This window comes from Trichomycterus rosablanca, chromosome 1, assembly GCF_030014385.1.
Source record: "Trichomycterus rosablanca isolate fTriRos1 chromosome 1, fTriRos1.hap1, whole genome shotgun sequence".
Lineage (NCBI taxonomy): Eukaryota > Metazoa > Chordata > Actinopteri > Siluriformes > Trichomycteridae > Trichomycterus > Trichomycterus rosablanca.
In genome coordinates, this window is record NC_085988.1 from 22,942,310 (window position 1) to 22,966,483 (window position 24,174).

Here is a 24,174-nt window from a genome sequence, read left to right on the forward strand (position 1 = left end):
CTTCAATGATGTACACATATCTACCAGGGTATAAAATTATTATTATTATTATTATTATTATTATTATTATTGCTCCATTATATATTAATATTTTAGATTTTGAGTGGTCAAAATGTACTAAAACAAAACTTATCTTGTTGGTAAAATCAGACCTTTGCACCTTAGTATCATGTAATTGGAAGAAGTAAACATGATACCTTTAACATACAAAATATTAAATAATACTAATAATTTATAATTTGTATATCTATGTCTATCTTTCTATTAATCTATCTAATAATAATAATAATAATTGTACATGTTTGAACTTTTCATGTATTTAATTGACTATATGTAGTCGAAGATATTTGTTGGATATTTGGTGAACAGTTTAGATAGATAGATAGATAGATAGATAGATAGATAGATAGATAGATAGATAGATAGATAGATAGATAGATAGATGTTTAAACTTTTCACGTATTAAATTTACTGTATGTAGTCAAAGATATTTGTTCGATATTTGGTAGATAGATAGATAGATAGATAGATAGATAGATAGATAGATAGATAGATAGATAGATAGATAGATAGATAGATAGATATTGTCACTCTATATCCTCCAGTGACTAGTTCTCTATAAAGCTCTCATGTCTACATCAAGCATCACCAAATGAATGTGTGCAAGTGCATTTATGTTCAACCTCAATAACGTGCAAAACACATCGATAACGAAAGCTCAACAAGCCTGAGATCTATCAGAGACAGTGTGAACCTTTGACTGTAGTCCTCACTGTACAGTCCACAGAGCGCTTTACACATACAGAACAGCACTCACCTGAGAAAAGCAGCTGCATGAAGTACAAACCGGTGAGATCCATCTTCTCTCTCTCACTCTCCCTCTCTCTCTCCTTCTCTCTCACTGCGTTTAATGTAGAGCTCTAATCCCGAATAAAACCTGACGCTTCCGATCATACATCTGATTAAACCCGAACAAGTCCAATTTCCTCAAGTTGAGATTCGATGTGACTGGAACCTGACGAGAGATGCGCCGACTCCTGAGCGCTTCACTACTACTGAGTCCGCAAAACACTCTCACATACACGCACAGCAGCACTCACACACTCTCACGAACAGTACTACTACTCAAGAGCTGAGAGTTTTAAAGGCTTAGTGAAAGTTACCCATGACTGGGGTAAAAAGTCCGGTAGCGGTGATTAAAACCAGATATCAGTTTCATTCTGTCAACATATGAGACGCGACCACAATCAACCCCACGCACACTGTTGAGAGAGAGAGAGAGAGAGAGAGAGAGAGAGAGCCTATAACAGATACGCTGGAAGTATGTGAGAGACTGAGATAAGTGAATAACAAAGAGTGAGAGTAAAAGTGTCAACGTGTGTGTGTGTGTGTGTGTGTCAAATTCAAAGGTAGCTTTGTTGACATGACAAATATTGACATTCTTACTGCCAAAGTGTGCTTACAGATTTAAGAAACATATGATTCTTTCATTCATTGTCTATTTCACGGTGAGTCCGATTCAGTGGGCAATAGGCAGGAAACACCCCGGACAGGTCGCCAGTCCACACAGGGCTAACACACATACACACACATTCACACACACTAATACCTAGGATAACTTTAGTATCTCCAAATAACCTGACTGCATGTTTTTGGACTGTGAGAGGAACCGAAGCACTCAGAGGAAACCCACACAGACACTGGAAGAACAAGCAAAATCCACACATAAAGGACCTGGACCGCTTCATCTGGAAATCAAACCCAGGACCTCTTGCTGTGAGGCGATGGTGCTACCCACCAAGCCATTGTGCCCACATATGTTAAAATGAGAAAAATAACTAAAGAAATAAAACAATAACAAATGTACAAATATATATATATATATATATATATATGTATATATATATACAGTATATATATATATATACCAACCAGCAAGAATTCTGACCCCCACAGACCGGTTATGTGCCCATGAGGCACACAAATTAGTCCTGTCCCTGTATAAAAGACAGCTGTCACAGAATCAGTTTCTTCCATTCAAATCACTCGACCACCATGGGCAAGACCAAAGAGCTATCAAAGGACGTCAGGGACAAGATTGTAGACCTGCACAAGACTGGAATGGGCTACAAGACCATCAGCAAGACGCTTGGTGAGAAAGAGACCACTGTTGGTGCGATAATTCAAAAATGGAAGAAATACAAGATCACAGTCAATCGCCCTCACTCTGGAGCTCCATGCAAGATCTCACCTGGTGGGGTAAGAATTATTCTGAGGAAGGTGAGGTCAGCCCAGAATTACACGGGAGGAGCTTGTCAATGATCTCAAGGGAGCTGGGAGCACAGTCACCAAGAAAACCATTAGTAACACACTTCGCCGTAATGGATTGAGATCCTGCAGTGCCCGCAAAGTCCCTCTGCTCAAGAAGGCTCATGTACAGGCCCGTCTGAAGTTTGCCAATGAACACCTGAATGATTCCGAGAAAGCTTGGGAGAATGTGATATGGTCAGATGAGACCAAAATTTAGCTCTTTTGCATCAACTCCACTCGCCGTGTTTGGAGGCAGAGAAATGCCCAGTGGGGATGGTGTTCTTGGGGTCATATCCAGCATTTCTCTGCTCCCAGCTCCCTTGAGATCATTGACAAGCTCCTCCCGTGTAATTCTGGACTGACCTCACTTTTCTCAGAATCATTCTTACCCCACCAGGTGAGATCTTGCATGGAGCTCCAGAGCGAGGGCGATTGACTGTGATCTTGTATTTCTTCCATTTTCGAATTATCGCGCCAACAGTGATCTCTTTCTCACCAAGCTTCTTGCTGATGGTCTTGTAGCCCATTCCAGCCTTGTGCAGGTCTACAATCTTGTCCCTGACGTCCTTTGATAGCTCTTTGGTCTTGCCCATGGTGGTCGAGAGATTTGAATGGAAGAAACTGATTCTGTGACAGGAGTCTTTTATACAGGGACAGGACTAATTTGTGTGCCTCATGTGCACATAACCGGTCTGTGGGGGTCAGAATTCTTGCTGGTTGGTAGGGGATCAAATACTTATTTCCCTTAATTAAATACAAATTAATTTATAACCTTTATTTAATGTTTTTTTCTGGATTTTTTGTTGATATTCTGTCTCTCTCTGTTAAAATAAAACTTTCATAAAAATTATAGACTGTTCAAGTCTTTGTAAGGGGGTAAACTTAAAAATATATATATTAGGGCTGTCAAACGATTAAAATTTTTAATCGCGATTAATCTCAGAATTTCATATAGTTAATCGCGATTAATCGCATTAAAAAAAATCTGTGTAAATGTTATAGAAAACAAGGATTTTTATGTGAAATGTTACAATTAAAATGGTGAACACATTTTATGCTAAATGTACTGATGTTAAAAACTGCTGGGACAAGAGAAAACTGTAAGGGAGTTTTATTCACTCACATACTAGGCAGTAAATGTCAGATTGTAGTTTAGAATTTCTCCATCAGCAAACATTGTAGATCAGCGGTGCTTTAGGTGGGATAAGGCGTAGTTATTGTAACAGACTTTTCTGTGCTTGTATTGTGACAATGGTTTGATGGACGTTTCTACACGAAGTGAGTGTGTTTTGACCCTTTGGGGCTTCCATAGTTCATGGACTAACGTGCTTGACTCAGCTTTCCGGTATTTGGTACCTTAACAGAATAAGTTAATAAAAGTGTTCTGCTCCCGACAACTTGTGAATATAGCGTGTATTTATTTCTTTATAAGTGCATCACTACAACGCTCGGTTACATTATGTTAACAAACCGCAAATAAAAAACGGTGGCAAGTCGGACTTGCCACCGTTTTTCATTTGCGGTTTGTTAACATAATGTAACCGAGCGTTGTAGTTCTACCAGTCAAGTCTCAACTTTAACTAGAATTTGCGTTAACGGCACTATTATTTTTAATCGCGTTAAATTGAAATCGCGTTAATGCGTTATTATCGCGTTAACTTCGACAGCCCTAATATATATATATATATATATATATACAGGGGTTGGACAAAATAACTGAAACACCTGTCATTTTAGTGTGGGAGGTTTCATGGCTAAATTGGACCAGTCTGGTGGCCAATCTTCATTAATTGCACATTGCACCAGTAAGAGCAGAGTGTGAAGGTTCAATTATCAGGGTAAGAGCACAGTTTTGCTCAAAATATTGCAATGCACACAACATTATGGGTGACATACCAGAGTTCAAAAGAGGACAAATTGTTGGTGCACGTCTTGCTGGCGCATCTGTGACCAAGACAGCAAGTCTTTGTGATGTATCAAGAGCCACGGTATCTAGGGTAATGTCAGCATACCACCAAGAAGGACAAACCACATCCAACAGGATTAACTGTGGACGCAAGAGGAAGCTGTCTGAAAGGGATGTTCGGGTGCTAACCCAGATTGTATCCAAAAAACATAAAACCACGGCTGCCCAAATCACGGCAGAATTAAATGTGCACCTCAACTCTCCTATTTCCACCAGAACTGTTCGTCGGGAGCTCCACAGGGTCAATATACACGGCCGGGCTGCTATAGCCAAACCTTTGGTCACTTGTGCCAATGCCAAACGTCGGTTTAAATGGTGCAAGGAGCGCAAATCTTGGGCTGTGGACAATGTGAAACATGTATTGTTCTCTGATGAGTCCACCTTTACTGTTTTCCCCACATCCGGGAGAGTTACGGTGTGGAGAAGCCCCAAAGAAGCGTACCACCCAGACTGTTGCATGCCCAGAGTGAAGCATGGGGGTGGATCAGTGATGGTTTGGGCTGCCATATCATGGCATTCCCTTGGCCCAATACTTGTGCTAGATGGGCGCGTCACTGCCAAGGACTACCGAACCATTCTGGAGGACCATGTGCATCCAATGGCGGTGCCGTGTATCAGGATGACAATGCACCAATACACACAGCAAGACTGGTGAAAGATTGGTTTGATGAACATGAAAGTGAAGTTGAACATCTCCCATGGCCTGCACAGTCACCAGATCTAAATATTATTGAGCCACTTTGGGGTGTTTTGGAGAAGCGAGTCAGGAAACGTTTTCCTCTACCAGCATCACGTAGTGACCTGGCCACTATCCTGCAAGAAGAATGGCTTAAAATCCCTCTGACCACTGTGCAGGACTTGTATATGTCATTTCCAAGACGAATTGACGCTGTATTGGCCGCAAAAGGAGGCCCTACACCATACTAATAAATTATTGTGGTCTAAAACCAGGTGTTTCAGTTATTTTGTCTAACCCCTGTATATATGTATGTGTGTGTGTGTGTGTGTGTGTGTGTGTGTGTGTGTGTGTGTGTGACCAGGGTCTATTCATTTATTTGTAATAGCCGCTTTCATCTGGTGTGTCTCAAAGGGTCCGGTCTCAATTAGACAAAGGGCATTACACTAACCTATTCAATCACTCTCTCTCTCTCTCTCTCACACACACACACACTCACACATTTGCATCTAGGGGCAGTTTAGAGAACTCATTTCACTTTCCATATGTTTTTTTAGATGTGGGAGGGGGTAGAAGGACCTGAGGAACATCTACATGTAAGAAAATGTCAAATTTCTAACAGACTTTTTCAGTGCTATCCATAATTGTAAGACATTTATTTGAGGAACAAAGTGAAAGTTTAAAAAGTAAGCAAATGTCAACTGGTAAGTCAATTTAGCTAATTAAACCTATTTTGACTCTAGTTTGGCCAGTCTTATCAACTTTACTCGTCTCAAAACTTACCATTAAACTCTAGCAGCCATCAGGCTAAGGCTAAGAGGCTAAGAACAAAAGGTTTTTAAATTATATTACTCTGGAAAGGGGTTATGGGGCTTTTTATAGAGCTTGTTGACTCCACTTAACCACAGCACACTGACATTTCTGCAATAGCTCATCCAGAAAACCCCAAAACCTTCCTACAAAAATACAACCCCAAATCAGAAAAAGTTGGGACAGCATGGAAAATGCAAATAATAAAAAACACAGAGTTTCTTACATTTACTTTGCCTTTTTTTTTATTGCAGACAGGATGAACCTGAGATATTTCATGTTTTTTCTACTCAACTATATTTAATTTATTAATAAACATCCATTCCTGCATTTCAGACCTGCAACACATTCCAACCACTTTGTATAGTTGCCATTCCTTTTCACCACACTTAAAAGATGTTTTGGCACCGAGGATACCAAGTGATTTAGTGTTTCAGCTTTTATTTTGTCTCATTCTTCCTGCAAATACGTCTTAAGATGTGCAACAGTACGGGGTCATCGTTGTCGCATTTTTCATTTCAAAATTCTCCACACATTCTCTATTGGGGACAGGTCAGGACTGCAGGCAGGCCAGTCCAGTACTCGTACCCTCTTCTTCCACAGTCATGCCTTTGTAATGTGTGCAGCATGTGGTTTTGCATTGTCTTGTTGAAAAATGCATGAACATCCCTGGAAAAGATGACGTCTTGAAGTCAGCATATGTTGCTCTAAGATCTCAATGTATTTTTCTGCATTAATGCTGCCATCACAGAAGTGTAAAAGACCTTTGCCAAGGGCACTGACACAGCCCCATACCATAACAGACCCTGACTTTTGGACTTGTTGCTGATAAAAACAGTCTAGATGGTCCTTTTCATCTTTGGTCTGGAACACACGCCGTCTGAGGAATCGAAGATCACAGGCTAAAGCTTGCACCCTTGGCCTTTATGTACTGAAATTCCTCCTGATTTCTTGAATGGTTTAATGATATTATGCACTGTAAAGGGAGAATTATGCAAATCCCTTCCAATCTTTCTTTGAGGTACAATGTTTTTAAACATTTCAATAATTTTCTCACTCATTTGTTGACAAACTGGAGATCATCTGATCATCTTTGCTAATCAAAGACTCAGCCTTTCCTGGATGCTGCTTTTTGTACCAAACCATGATTACAATCACCTGTTGACATCACCTGTTTGGAATCACATCATTATTTAGTTTTTTCACCTCATTACTAGCCCTAAATTGCCCCCGACCCAACTTTTTTTGGAATGTGTTGCAGGCCTGAAATGCAGGAATGGAGGTATGTTAACAAATTAAATTAAGTTGAGCAGATAAAAGAAGAAATATCTTGAGTTCAAACTGTCTGCAATCAAATAAAAGTCAAAGTGAAAGTAAGGAACACTGCATTTTTATTGTATTAGCATTTCCCACACTGTCCCAACTTTTTCTGATTTGGGGTGGTATTTAAAGATTGGCAAATTATTGTTTTGTATGTAACAAAACCTGCAAAATGGTTTTGTGTTTTAAAGAATAGTCTATGAAACACTGACAAATCACATCTTTAAAAGAGAAGAGTGGTAGCAAGTTTACAGCTTATTGACAAAGGAAGACAGTCACTTTACATTGCCTTTGCTAATTACTTCAAAACAGCCATATTTAAAATATAATGGAAATTATTGATTCTCTTCAAGTCAGGTCAATTTTATTTGTACAGCACTTTATATAAAACCATTCTCTTAAAACAATAGATTCCAGAAACAGATGTACAAAGTCCAGAACAGAAAACTTTTAAATGACAAGCCAAGAGCAATAGTGGCAAGGACAATCTCCTTAAATATTTCCAAAATAGAAGAAGACCTTGAGAGGAACAACCATTCTTCTTGGGTGGCATAGAATATCTGGATTAATTAGAGTTAAACTAAATTAACATATACAAAAGTTAAAAATAATTAATTAAGTAAAAATTAATAATAACTAATATGCATAAAGAATGTGAATTCATTAAGTTGCAAGTTTAAGGTTCAAGTTTTCAATCACAGCAGTCCAGTAGGAACAGCATTGTTGGCATGGTGGGTTCAAACCCACAGGCTTTAGCCTCAGGTGGGTTATTTGAACAAAACCCTTAACAATAAGCAGTCAATTGCATTAAAGTTTAATGTAAGTTACACATAAACTGAACCAAAACATTAGGACCACCTGCCTGATATGCTGTCAAAACAGCTCTGACCGCCGCTCAGGTGGCGCAGCGGTAAAATACGCTAGCACACCTTACATTGTATCAAATCTCAGCTCTGCCATCCAGTTGGGCTGGGCGGCTATATGAACAATAATATTAATAATAGTAACCTCATAACTGATGCAGTTATGACCTCTGCTGGCTGATTAATGGTGTCTGCACAGACTAGAGGAATAATACTGATCAGGGTGTGGCTCTCCCTGCACAAGGCCGATCCGCAGCTCTGACCAACCAAGACATGGACTCTACAGGACAGCTTAGGAAGTCCTGCACTATTTGTTAACAGGACATTACCAGCAGCTTCTTCAAATTCTGTATGTTGTGAGTTGGATCTTCCTGCAGTGCATCTTGGTGGCACCTCTTCCACCGGTAAACAATGCACATGTGTCTGACCGTCCAAACTTTTTTGGATAAAACAGGATTTGTAGGCCCCAGGTGGTGCAGCGGGATATTCTGCTAGCACACCAGCGCCGAGATTCTGAACAGCTCGGTTGGAAACTCAGCGTTGCAATCGGTCAGCTGGGCACCATCTAGCGGGCATAATTGGCAGTGCCTGCAGGGAGGGATGACCGGAATATGTGGGCGGGGTCTTCAAACCCTGTGTAAGGACCCTGATTGGTGCATAGAGGCGCCTGTGCAGAGTGCATGGGTGGAAAAGGGTTCCGTTAAGGGCCGGAGGAGGCGTTAAGCAGCAATATACCCTCATCAACTGAAAAAAAGTCGGGGATTCCCAGCAGCGGAAGACAAATTGACTATGCTATATTGGGAGACAATGGGAGAAAAATGCATAATATATATATACACTGCCTGGCCAAAAAAAAGGTCACACACTCTTATATTTCGTTGGACCGCCTTTAGCTTTGATTACAGCACGCATTCGCTGTGGCATCGTTTCCACAAGCTTCTGCAATGTCACAACATTTATTTCTGTCTATTTATTTCTGTTGCATTAATCTTTCCCCAAGATCTTGTATTGATGATGGGAGATTTGGACCACTGCGCAAAGTCTTTGCAAGGCACATCCCAAAGATTATCAATGGGGTTCAGGTCTGAACTCTGTGGTGGCCAATCCATGTTTGAAAATGATGTCTCATGCTCCCTGAACCACTCTTTCACAATTTGAGCCCGATGAATCCTGGCACTGTCATCTTGGAATATGCCCGTGCCATCAGGGAAGAAAAAATCCATTGATGGAATAACCTGGTCGTTCAGTATATTCAGGTAGTCAGCTGACCTCATTCTTTGGGCACATAACGTTGCTGAACCTAGACCTGACCAACTGCAGCAACCCCAGATCCTAGCACTGCCCCCTCAGGCTTGTACGATAGGCACTAGGCATGATGGGTGCATCACTTCAGCCGCCTCATTTCTTACCTGATGCGCCCATCACTCTGGAACAGGGTAAATCTGGACTCATCAGACCACATGACCTTCTTCCATTGCTCCAGAGTCCAATATTTATGCTCCCTAGCAAATTGAAGCAGTTTTTGCCGGTTAGCCTCACTGACAATTGGTTTTCTTAAGGCTACACAGCTGTTTAGTCCCAATCGCTTGAGTTCCCTTCATATTGTGCATGTAGAAATGCTCTTACTTTCACTATTAAACATCTCCCTGAGTTCTACTGTAGTTTTTCTACCATTTGATTTCACCAAACGTTTAAGTGATCGCCGATCACGATCATTCAAGATTTTTTTCCGACCACATTCCTTCCTCGAAGATGATGTTGCCCCACTGTCCTTCCACTTTTTATTAATGCGTTGGACAGTTCTTAACCCGATTTGAGTAGTTTCAGCAATCTCCTTAGATGTTTTCTCTGCTTGATGCATGCCAATAATTTGACCCTTCTGAAACAGATTAACATCTTTTCCACGAGCACAGGATGTCTTTCGACATGGTTGTTTAACAAATGAGAAGCTACTCACTGCATCAGTTAGGCTTAAATAACTTGTTGCCAGCTGAAACATAATCACCCATGCAGTAATTATCCAATGGGAGGCTCTTACCTATTTGCTTAGTTAAATCCAGGTGGTGACCTTTTTTTTGGCCAGGCAGTATATATATATTATAGGATTATAATTATATAATGTATAATATATAATTATATAATTATATAATAATGATTATAATAGGATTATGTGGTTGATGACAACAAAAAATGCATTGGAATTAGGATAGACTCTTCCAACTATCCTAATATTATTATTATTGTACTAAAACAGTACAACAAAGCTCCAGAGCTCTAGCAGGAAACATTTTTATCTTCCTTCCACATTGCACTCATATATTTACATTTCTTTTTATGTGCAGATGTTTGTGGGACTATAGCAAAAGAGGTGTGTCAAGTACAGTGCAACTGAATGTATGATTATTACATGAATAAAATTATAATTATGATTTTTTGAAAGATACATCAGCATGGATTGCTACAAATACAGTATAGGAATGGACACCTGCTAAAGTGGTAGTGTGGTTCAGACAAGTGTTGCATTCATGAACTAGATATTGATATTTTTCTTGATTTCAAGTGATCCTACCAGAAGAGTTGATAACTGCCTTGTCAGAATTGAACAGCACAGAAGCTTAATGTAACTATTAGATTTTTTTTGGACCACAAGGCTATTTCATTAAAAGCTAAACTTGGAGTTGATGTGGAGTTAAAAGTCCTCAGTGTGGGGTAGCATACATAATCCACTCCCTGTTCTGCCATGGGCAGCTAAATTGATTTCTTTGAAAGGTGGGTCTACAATTGATTTCCAGCCTGAAGGGAATTGATGTGTATGTATATTTTGTGAGGCCTGTTTCAGTTTGTAATTTACTTTTGAGTCTGATAATCTGAACACTATTATTAGCTGGTTTTATTTTCAGTAATGGAAAAATTGTGAAATAACATTTGTGTGGAATGGTATGGTTCAACAGCATTACGTCATCCCTAGTAAAAAGTCCAGACAGTTTCCATTAGCATAACTTAGAAGGTGTCAACAATGTATCTTATTAATACAAAAAAATAATGCCCTAAAATGAATAATTTCATATACTTTGTGTTTACAAGATCAATGGTTTTCAAAAGTCCACTAACAAACACACACAATATGCCTTGTTGTGCAATGAGCACTTTTCTTTTTGTGAAGGGGGAGGGGTGTTTAGAACTGCACAACCATTTTTCTTAACATTGCTTTGCCATCTTATAGTCACAATGCTATCCTAGATTAGATTAGATTCAACTTTATCATTGTGCAGGGTACAAGAACAAAGCCAATGAAACGCAGTAGCATCTAACCAGAAGTGCAAGATAGAGAAGCTGTTCTTCAATGGTCAGGACCCCCACAGGACTACTACAGAGCAGGTATTATTTGGGTGGTGGGTTATTCTCAGCACTGCAGTAACACTGACATGGTGGTGGTGTGTTAGTGTGTGTCGTGCTGGTATCAGTGGATAAGACACAGCAGCGCTGATGGAGTTTTTAAACACCTCACTGTAACTGCTGGACTGAGAATAGTCCACCAACCAATAATATACAGCCAACAGCGCCCCATGGGCAGCGTCCTGTGACCACTGATGAAGATCTCAAAGATGACCAACTCAAACAGCAGCAATAGATGAGTGATCTAGTCTAGATCAAGTTTTATTATCAAGCCAAGCGCTGAACAAAACGGCAGTCGCACACACGTCAAGTTTAAGGGAAACGTCAACTTTAAAGGTACACATTCCTTGATGAAGAGCGCAGAGTTTCAAATACTTAGAGTTTAGGGAACATCAAGTTAGGTACCACTGGTAGAATATGCATGTCTTTATACAGATCATTAAAAATAAGCTGATATAATAAATAAATGAGCTGTATAAAATTTGAGCCACTTGTGTTTGTTTAGACACCTGGCCAGCCAACAGCAACTATGTTACAACAGTCACTATCCACTATGCGCTCGGGTGTAGAGGTGGTTTATTATGCTACCCCTTCACTGTTAAGATCCAAGTTCAAATCTCAGTGGTGGTGGTCTAGCATAGTAGACTAATATTTCAGCTCAGCGCAAAGTAAAAAGTGGCTGTAATAAAATCACTGCATAGAATCTTGGTCATTTAAAGCCTAAAGTGTTGTTCCTTTTAACAATGAGCATTGAAAAAGGCACTTTGAAGTGAATACTTTTTTCTTACGTTAGATAGGAACGGCTCTTTAAATGGCTTCTGTGGGCACTGAAAAGTGTCGCTCATAGAGATGATCACTTGAGATTGGTGAGCTGCCAGTATTTCAGTATAATAGTGACATCACTATCTAAAATGACATATTATTACATTCATAGGTATGTAGTTTGGAATGCAGCCAGACAGCCTTTTCGATTTCAGGTTAGAAGGAAATGCTTTTAAAGATAAGAAACAACCATAACATAGCCTGCACTGTAGACTGTGTATGCATGTGGATGTACACTGATCAACCATGACATTAAAACCACCTCCTTGTTTCTACACTCACTGTCCATTTTATCAGCTCCACTTACCATATAGAAGCACTTTGTAGTTCTACAATTACTGACTGTAGTCCATCTGTTTCTCTGCATGCTTTGTTAGCCCTTTCATGCTGTTCCTCAATGGTCAGGACTCTCCCAGGACCACTACAGAGCAGGTATTATTTAGGTGGTGGATCATTCTCAGCACTGCAGTGACACTGACATGGTGGTGGTGTGTTAGTGTGTGTTGTGCTGGTATGAGTGGATAAGACACAGCAGCGCTGATGGAGTCTTTAAACAACTCACTGTCACTGCTGGACTGAGAATAGTCCACCAACCAAAAATATATCCAGCCAACAGCACCCCGTGGGCAGCGTCCTGTGACCACTGATGAAGATCTCAAAGATGACCAACTCAAACAGCAGCAATAGATGAGTGATCTTCTCTGACTTTACATCTACAAGATAGACCAACTAATTAGGAGTGTCTAATAGGGTGGACAGTGAGTGGACACGGTATTTAAAAACTCCAGCAGCGCTGCTGTGTCTGATCCACTCATACCAGCACAACACACACTAACACACCATCACCATGTCAGTGTCACTGCAGTGCTGAGAATGATTCACCACCTACATAATACCTACTCTGTAGTGGTCCTGTGGGGGTCCTGACCATTGAAGAACAGCATGAAAGGGGGCTAACAAAGTTTGCAGAGAAACAGATGGACTACAGTCAGTAATTGTAGAACTACAAAGTGCTTCTGTATGGTAAGTGGAGCTGATCAAATGGACAGTGAGTGTAGAAACAAGGATAATGTTATGGTTGATCAGTGCATATGGGAAGTGAGAAAAATGGACATATCTCAGGATGGTAGACATCTGTGTTTTTTTCTGGGTTTACTCGACTAAGACTAGACTTTTTCAATGTAAATAGCCCTGAAGAGTGCAGATGAATTTTGGTGGCAAAATCAATATTTATACTGATTATTGTTTTATATTATATTTACATTTTCAGCATTTAACAGATGCTTTTATCCAAAGCAACTTACACAATGAGCAATTGAGGGTTAAGGGCATTGCTCAAGAACCCAACAGTGCAACTTGGTGGTGGCGGGGCTTGAACCGACAACCTTCTGTTTACTAGTCCAGTACCTTAACCACTGAGCTATCACTGGCCATATAATAGTAATAGTTATATAGTGATAGTTAAGACAAAGCCTTGGAAACATAAGTATTACTGAATACTGAATACTAAACCTCTAGTATAGTTGATGAAAATGAAATGAAATAACCTTTACCCTTTGTGTTTTACTTAATTTAACCCCAAGCATATGAGAAGAATCATTTCAGTCAGGATTTAAGAGAAATAGATGCTGCAAAGTACAGCCAAATTCTTGAAGGCTCTTTCTGTTAGACAGCTGAAGACGGGCAGATTTTCCACCTTCCAGCACAATAACAATCTTAAGCCCTAAAACAGGAAGGTGAATGTCTTTGAGAAGCCAAGTTAAAGCCCTAACCTAAACACTTAATCTTTATATAGATTTTAAGAGAGCACTACTACTTGCCAAATCAGAGTGATTACATTTTAACCCTGTAATTATAGGTTTTGTAAAATTTTTAAAAGCATTTCCCTTTTGTCTTGTTACTCAAATGCTGTAAGGCAAAATAAGCAAATACTCCATTCATTAATTCTCTGTACCACTGCTTTATCCTGGTCAGGGTGAAATGTGTAAATAAAGTGGAAAGAAAACTGTTTTAATATATTTTAATGTTATGCTGTAAGATCTCAAAATGGTGTGATGATTTTCCAGAAGCACTGTGACATGATCCCAAAAATGACCGCAGGTGCCTTCTTTGCAAATGTTATGTGAGCACTGATTGTTTTCCTGGTTAGCAGTGTTTCTTTTCTCGCCACCCTCCCATGAATTCCCTTTTTCATGAGCACTGACTTTGAACACTGACTCCCCTTGAACACCGAGTTTAGCTGAGCCTAGAGACATCTGCAGATCTGTAAATGCTTTTGGGATCGTCTCTGACCACTTGGACGTGATGTTACCGAGCCCTTGGGAGAATTATAGCAGGCCAACCACTTCTTGGTACATTTATCTTTGTCTTTGGTTTCCTTCATTAGAAATTGCTCTCATTGTGGTTTGTTGGAATACTAAGAAATGGTTGTGTAATCCTTTCAGACTGATATATTTCAGTTGTTTATAGGACCATGCTATACTGTGGCACAGCAGTTTATTTGTGTTTAGATCTCACAGCATTCTTCATACAAATAATACATTAATAAACTGCATTACTGGAAAAGTTGGGACAGTTTATTAAATGCAATAAAAACAAGAATCTGTGATTTGTTCATTAGTTTCAACCTTTATTTAACTAACAAAAGTACTATCAAATCACATTTTGGCTAACAATCTTGATTATTTTTTGTAAATATAAACAAATTTGTTGTTATATTTATTTATTTAGGATTTTACCATCATGTTTTACACACTTTGGTTACAATTATGACACAACTGGTATTTACCGGGTACACAAGATTCATCAGTTCAAGTCTTTTATTGTCAAACACAGTCATGGACAATTTTGTATTTTTTTTAATTCACCTCACTTGCATGTCTTGGGACTCTGGGAGGAAACTGGAGCTCCTGGAGGAAACCCACGCAGACACGAGGAGAACATCATCATAATCGTCATCATCTGTTCCGCTTATCCATTCAGGGTCGCGGTGGCAACAGTGCAAGCAAAGAGTCCCAGGCATCTCTCTCCACTGCCGCTTCTACCAGCACCTCTGGTGGGATCCCCAGGTGTTCCCATGCCAGCTGGAGAGTCCTCCCAGTCGGCCGTGCCTGGTATAGCTCCAAAGGGAGATGTCCAGGTGGCATCCTTATCAGATGCCCAAACCACCTCAAATGGTTTCTCAAGGGAATATTAAGAGTGTAAATATACACAATATTTAAGTAACACCCTTTTAAAACATTCGACAATAAGTAAGTGAACTGGTAAAATGTGAGGACGTCATGATTGAGTATAAAAGCAAAGATGAGTCATAGCTCAACACTTTGTGCCATACTTTGTGAAAGACTGTGTGAAAGACTTGACAGTCAATTAAAACGAACATTTTTCAACGCAGATTGCAAATAATTTAGGTCTTTCAACATCCACATGTACAAGGGTTCTTCAAAAAGTTTCTGCACTTTTTCAACTCTATTAAGAATTTCAGAAATAAATGACATCACTTTTCAACATAGTCACCTTCCTTTGCGATGCATTTTTCCCAGCGTCGTACCATTTTAATGCCATCAGCAAAAAATGCCTTCGGTTGAGCACGTAGCCACTGATGCATCGCTGCTTTCACATCATCATCACATGAAAATCTTCTTCCCCTTAAAGCTTCTTTGAGCAGTCCAAAAAGGTGGAAATCAGATGGCGCTAAATCTGGACTATAAGCTCTCTCTCAGTCTCTAAGACACGACCAATTACTACTTCTCCCGCCTCCACTGTTTCCAACAAAAATATAAAAGTGTGGAAACTTTTTGAAGATCCCTTGTACATACTGTTTAATGATTAAGTAAATCTGCAAAAATCTCAGTCTCTGTAAGGTAAGGCTGAAAAATTTGTAAAACATTCAAAATGTTTAAGTCTCAGCCAGCATTGCTTAAGAAACTGTCATGCTACTATGTTAAATGTAGCCACATGGGGTCAAGAGTATTTCAGAAAAAATGTTGTCACTTAACACGGTCTACCACTGAATCAAGAAATGCAGCCTGAGACTGTTTTATGCAAAGAAAAAGCCACATATCAATTTTATGCAGAAAAAATTGGGAGTTTTTTTGGGTACAAGCTCATTTCATCTTAAAAGTAAGTGGAAATGTATGCTGTCTTCAAATATGTCCACATTTCAGCTTGTTTTTGGGAAAAAAACAAACCAGACTGACTGTTACCAGTGAATGGTGCAACAGCCACTTTAATGTACTGTATGGAGGTGCATTAGTGATTTGCATATGTGTGAAAATACCATTGATGCAGAGGCATAGATGTATTCTGTCATCAAGTTGGCCTCTTTTCCTAGTAGGACCATGCTTATTTCAGCATGCACTACAGCAGCTTGGCTTTATACACACATTAGGGCGTCACGGTGGCTCAGTGTGTAGCACTGTCGCCTCACATCAAGAAAGTGGGTTCAATTTCCAGGTGGAGTGGTCTGGGTCCTTTCTGTGTGGAGTTTGCATGATCTTTCCGTGTCTGTGTAGGTTTCCTACAGGAGCTCCGGTTTCCTCCCACAGTCCAAAGACATACCAGTGAGGTAAACTGGAGATACAAAATCGTCTGTGAATGTGTTTGACATTAAAGACTTGAACTGATAAATCTTGTTTGGACGCTTAAAGAAGCTTTAAGGGGAAGCAGATTTTCATGTGAAAGCAGCGGTGCATCAGTGGCTACTCGCTTAACCAAAAACTTTTTTGATGATGGCATTAAAAAGTTGGTACGACGCTGGGAAAAATGCATTGGAAGGTGACTGTAGAAAAGTAACTTGTTTTTGACATTCAAAATAAAAAGAGTTTTAAAAAGTGTGGAAACTTTTTGAAGAATCCCCGTTAAAAAGGAGATACAACACAATGGTATACATGTCTCCGTTCCAACTTAATCTAAGGGACATTTTGGCTGACACAAATTTGATGTAATAAACATAAAAAAGCTATTACTGGGGAATAGTAAAAGTGTAAATTTATACAATATTTGTGACTATGTAGTCACAAGATTTCTCCCCTTTTTCACCCCATTTAGTGCATCCAATTGCCCAATTGCATCATGCTTCCTCTCCACCTATGCCGATCCCTGCTCTGACCGAGGAGATCGAAGCTAACCCATGCCCCCTCCGACACGTGGGCAGCAAGCTGTATGCATCTTATTACCCACACATTGACGAGTGTTGTGCCACCTAGTGTTGTGTACGGAGAGACATACCCTAAGAGCACTCTTTCCTCATCTCTGTGTAGGAGCCACTAATTAGCCAGCAGAGGTCGTAATTGCACCAGTCTGACAGAGAGAGACCCATATCCGGCTTAGTCCCACCCATTTGAACAACAGGCCAATCGTTGTTCATGTGGCCGCTCAGCCTCAGCCGGCAAGGCAGATCTGAGATTCGATGCGATGTATTCGAGATCCCAGCTCTGGTTGCAGCGTGTGTTTTTACCGCTTGTGTTAGTCACAACTTTCCCTTAGTCAGAAGTCAAGGTCAGCAGCAGTATAGAAAGATGTGGTAGGTTAATTAAATATGACTAGATTGGGAGCAAAAGTAAATGCAATAAAACATGGAAATGCCCATGCAAAGTTATTATTAAGTTACATTATTGAGTAGGGTCACACTACCTACTACTTATGTGATGTGTTGACTAGAAATATGACAGAGCTAAAAACAACTTCACAATCTGTACATTTATATTCAGTAAAAAAGAAATATGAAGGTGCCTCTGGCATTCGAATCTTTTACTTGTGCTCCATCTGGCTCGCCACAGCTTGCTTTGTTCATACAGAACATGAGCAGAACTCCATGAATATTTATGTGCTGTACATTTAATCAGTGGCATACCTACTGGCAGTGCAGGCTGGAAATCACGCTAAGACCCAAAGCATAAGGGGACGCATGACAACTGGTTCTACCTACATTTTTACTAAGTTCCTTATATTTGTAATTATGCAAATACTCATGGTTTATGAATAGATTCAGTAATTTAACAGCTTCTAGGATATGCAGAAATAAACTAATGCATATGCATGTAAATTATATCATAATGGTGAATTAATTAAACGTAAATTAGAAATACAGGGTACAATTAGCCTAGGGGGTAGAGCTTTGAGCTATCAATTGGAAGATTGTCAGTTAAAATCCAGGCTCTGCTACAGAGAAACTGTTGGGCCCTTGAACAAGGCCCTTAACCCTGTCTGCTTCAGGGGCGCTGTACAATGACTGACCCTAAGCTCTGACCCAGCTTCCAAACAAGCTGGGATATGCAGAAAAAAATTTCACTATACTGTACACGTGTACAGTACTACCTTGTAACTCAACATCCCCTAAACTCAAAATCTTTGAAACTCAATGCCTTTCGTCGAGAAATTTGTACCCTTAAACTGAACGTTTACCTTAAACTCAACGTGTTCGCTTTGTTTAGCGCTCGGCTTGAGTGGTGCGGTAAAACATCATCAAAGTGTAAATATGAGACAAAACTGAGTTTGTGTGGAATAACCATCAGATTCACTCTGAAAGCGTCCACATGTATCTGTGTTTAGCTGTATTTACATCACTGTTTTACTTTTAAACCTGTGTTACAGCTCGGGGTTTGAGAAATTGTAAGAATTGGCTTTTTATTTCAGTGTTTTTATAATATATTTGTGTTATTTTCAGTGTATAAATGTCAAAAACAACCCCATTATTTTACATTAGTCTAAAATATATGCAAGTCCACGGGACCATGGAACGCATTATCAGGTTTCCCATACATCCTAATGGGAAAAAATACCTTAAAACTCAACGCCTTTTAAACTCAACGCCACTCCTAGAACCAACTGACGTTGAGTTTTAAGGTACCACTGTATGTGTATATATGACAAATAAAGGCATTGCATACCCATTTTTACTCACAATTTAATGTAGTCAATCAACCTACTGGAAGTAGGAAGTAAACTGGAGTGCCCAAAACAAAGGACAAGGGCACAGGCAAAACATGCCCAATTTTGCTCATGTAAAGAAATCCCACTACAAATACTGTGGCATAATCAAAGCTGCCAATCCGTCTTGACAGATGACAACTTAAAATACAGTGAGTTGCCAGTTAATTAGGTACCAGGCAAGTATAACCGATACACTGACAACTTAATGTATATTGTTTTCTTCATAAACACAGATTTGCTGGTATATCAGGTACTAGATAGGTAGATCTGACAACTGCCAACTAACTGTAATTGTTCTGTCACTAGTGCCAACTTGAAATATGTGTGTTTTGCTTTAAGTGTGCAGCCTTGTACACTCACTCACTCACTTTCTTCACCGCTTATCCAATTTTGGGGCAAGGCACACAGTAACACCCTGGACAGGGTGCCATCGCAGGGCAGACACACATACACACACATACACACCCATTCACCTATAGGGCAATTCAGTGTCTCCAACTAACCTGACTGCATGTTTTTGGACTGTGGGAGGAAACCGGAGCTCCCAGAGAAAACCCACGCGGGAAACACGGGGAGAAAATGCAAACTCTGCACAGAAAGGACCCGGACCCAGGACTTACGACCCAGGCGACAGTGCTACCCACTGAGCCACAGTGCTGGCCGCCTGGTACACTATTTACACTATTACTTATTACTGTGTCAACTATGTGTTTTCACATGCACAATCAGAAAACATCACAGACAACAGACAACAAGATGTTTGCCCTTTGTACACCAATCTATAGCAGTTATAAATGTTCTTTGGGTGTATTGAACTGAACAACGCAGTGTCAGAGGTGGTTTGATCTGTGAACACTAAAGACAGAGGTGTGTACTAATGTCATATTATCATAATGTTCCTGCTCTGGCAATATCCTCTTATAATTGGTTTTACCTGTTTTTTATGAATAAATTATTTGTTGTTTTATACAGTTACAATAATTATAATCATCATTATCATTATTATCATCATTAGAATAATAACAATGATTAAAAAATAATTCTTTATTTATTTATCTTTCCTTATTAAGTGCATCATCCTGATCAGGATTATGTTGGGTCTGGCACACGGCAAAAAGTTTGGAATACATGCCGGAGAGATGTCAATTAATCACACACCTCTTTACTCACTTACTTTCTTAAAGTGCTGTGAGAAAGTATTTCCCCCTCCCAGTTTCTTAAATTTTACACATTGTCAAACTACTTTTAATATTAGACAAAGCTAACCCAGGTAAACACAAAAAGCTGCTTTTAAATCATTTCATTAATTTATTTTATTTTATTTTATTTTATTTTATTTATGCATTGTCTCTCAATTTAGCGTAGTAAATATGTCTTCTGCTGCTGGGGGATCCCTGATTTCAGTCAAGGTGGGTATATTGCTGCTCACGCCTCCTCCAACCCGCTCGCAGCCCTTAGCGGAATCCTTTTTTACCTATGCACTCTGCACAGGCGCCTCTCTATCTGCTAATCAGGGTCTTCACACAGCGTTTGAAGACCCCACTCACATATTCCGGTCATCCCTCCCTAGCAAAAACGTGTCTGTTGCAGGCACTGAAGTTTTGAACCGAGGAGTTCAGAATCTCGGCGCTGATGTGCTAGCGGAATATCTCGCTGTGCCACCTGGGCGGCAATAATTTCATTTATTGAAAAAAAATGCTGTTCAGTTCTACTGCTGCTGCTGTTGCTCTCCCCAGGCGTATGTGTTATGCAAAGGTCAGCCAAGAGCACAACTTGCTATGTTAAAGGAGGTAACAGAAGAACCCAAAAGACCTGCATCTTTAGAACTTGGTCATCAAAAAAACAATGCTTTGCAAAAATATTAATAAAATGCTGCAATAATTACATGATTTTATTTGACAAATAAGACAGACGTTTATTTTTTGACAAAATTAGTTGGCTAAAAATGGCTACTTTGCTACCTTAGAGTCTGTACTGTTTGCATAAGTGAATTAACACTTTTGTATTTTGTGAAGTCCATAGCATAGGGGTAGAGCTTTGGACTATCAATTGAAATGTTGAGAGTTCGAATACAGGCTCTGCCATGCTGCCACTGTTGGGCCCTTGAGCAAGGCCCTTAACCCTCTCTGCTCCAGGGGCACCGTACAATGGCTGACCCTGCACTCTGACTCCAGCTTCCAAACAAGCCGGGATATGTGAAGAAAGAATGTCATTGTACTGTACCTCTGTATATGTATATATGACAAATAAAGGCATTCTGTTCTTCAATCGAGAGACCTAAAAATAGACTATAGTTTAATACATTCCAACATTTTTTTTATAAATCTCTCATTACCACTCACAAATTCAATCAGTATCTGTTTAATTAAAACATTTATGGGTTTGTAACCTTTTTTCACTAACTGTATGGGTAATGTACATCTGATTCTACACCAAAGGCCAAGTATGTGGATACCCATCCAGATTATTGAGTCATGATCATTGCTATGCAGCCAGACCTTTTCCTTTTCCAGCATGACTGTGCCTCTGTGTGCAAAGCAAGATTCATCAAGACATGGTTAGACAAGTTTTGGTGTGGCAGAACTGCAGTGGCCTGCACAGAGCCCTGATCTCAGCCTCATTAAACACCTTTGGAATTAATTGGAATGTCAAATACTTTAGGCCATATAGTCTATTAAGAGATTACTTGAGAATTTCTTTCTTTAGAAACTAATTTTTTCCCTTTTTTTCTTTTTCATTAACCACTTCATTTGAATGCAACAAGGTTGATGCAGGTCCAGTTTTACCAGGAAACAGTGGGCACAAGGCCTGAACATTCTGGGTTTAGTTCTTATCTCTCACTGCTGTTTGGAGCTTTCCATGTTTCTTATGTGTCCTATTGTTTTCCACTTAGTTGTACAGTTTTCTCAAAACATCTAAAAATGTGCCAGTAGGTGGATTGACTATACTAATTTTCCCATGGGTGAGAGTGGATGAGTAAGTAAGTGAGTGAATAATGTTCTGCATATGACACTGAGATGGAGTGATACCCTGTTTAAGGTGCAATCTTGCTTTGTGCCCAGTGTTCCCACAATAGGTTCTAGACCCAGATGATGATAAAGTGGTTACTAAAATTTATTGCAATAATACATTTATTTTAAAATAATTTAAAAGACATTTTACTATGTACATCTAACTTAACTATTTCTGGAATGGTCTAGTTGAAATTAAAATCTGTATCAAAATCTCTCTTTGTCTGAAATTGGATTGTCTATACAGGCACTAAAGTAAATGGTGTAAAAAGGATGTATGGGGGGTGTAAATTTGTTGCTTTATTACGTTCATTTATAGGGAGTCTAGCAACCAGCTTTCTGCTGAAGCACTAAACTATAGCAGCCTTAAATTTTCATTTGAGCAGTAAATTAGATCTAGATCTACTTCTTAGGGTCATGACATCAGTTTATCACAGGGACATTACTCATGAATTTAATGCATTTTCTTGTACCCTGACGAGCATTACAAAAAATTTAATCATCCAGCTACATTTACTAATGTATTGGATTGGTTATACACAGAGGTTTGTGTTATTTTTTATTGTTTTGCAATTTCCACTTTTATTGTGACCTATAATCTGTGAAATTCAATTGAAAAACAAACTGAAATTGTTTAGAGGAGAAAAAAACAAAAATAATGAGGTTGCCTAAGTGTGCACACCCTCTTATAATTGGTGATGTGACTGTGTTCAGAATGAACCAATTACATTAAAATTCATGTTAAACAGTAGTCAGTGAAACCTGTCATCAATCAAAACAACTCAAAGTTCAGCTCGTCTAGTAGTACAAAAGGTATCAGTCAGGAGAAGGTTACAAAAAAATGCAAACCATATACACTGATCAACCATAACATTAAAACCACCTCCTTGTTTCTACACTCACTGTCCATTTTATCAGCTCCACTTACCATATAGAAGCACAGTTCTACTAACTGTAGACCATATGTTTCTTTGCATGCTTTGTTAGCCCCCTTCCATGCTGTTCTTCAATGGTCAAGACCCCCACAGGACCACCACAGAGTAGGTATTATTTAGGTGGTGGATGATTCTCAGCACTGCAGTGACACTGACATGGTGGTGGTGTGTTAATGTGTGTTGTGCTGGTATGAGTGGATCAGACACAGCAGCGCTGCTGGAGTTTTTAAATACTGTGTCTACTCACTGTCCACTCCATTAGACACTCCTACCTAGTTTGTCCACCTTGTAGATGTAAAGTCAGAGACGATCACTCATCTATTGCTGCTGTTTGAGTTGGTTATCTTCTAGACCTTCATCTGTGGTCACAGGACGCTGCCCACTGGACGCTGTTGGCTGGATATTTTTGGTTGGTGGACTATTCTCAGTCCAGCAGTGACAGTGAGGTGTTTAAAAACTCAGCACTGTGTCTGATCCACTCATACCAGCACAACACACACTAACACACCACCACCATGTCAGTGTCACTGCAGTGTTGAGAATGATCCAACACCCAAATAATACCTGCTCTGTGGTGGTAGAACTACAAAATGCTTCTATATAGTAAGTGAAGCTGATAAAATTAACAGTGAGTGTAGAAACAAGGACTAGTGTTAAAGATTTATGGCAAGAAATCTCAAGTATGTATTTACCATGTGTCAGTAGTGAAAGATATAAGTGAAAGATATCTGCTTCATTCACCACAGGCAATCATCTAATTGCCTTTAGGGGAATTAGAAACTGAATCACTCTGTCAACAGAATTTACATTAATATTTACGAAACAAATATTTGAGACGGTTTAATCTATTTTTTTGCAGAATAAAATTTAAAAAATAAATAAGTAAATAAAAAAATAAATAAAAAAATACAGTTACTGCCCCCTTTCTGACTGCCTTTATAATGGCATATTTGTTACAATTCAGTATTATACACGGTATTTAAAAACTCCAGCAGCACTGCTGTGTCTGATCCACTCATACCAGCACAACACACACCAACACACCACCACCATGTCATTGTCACTGCAGTGCTGAGAATGATCCACCACCTAAATAATACCTGCTCTGTAGTGGTCCTGTGGGGGTCCTGAC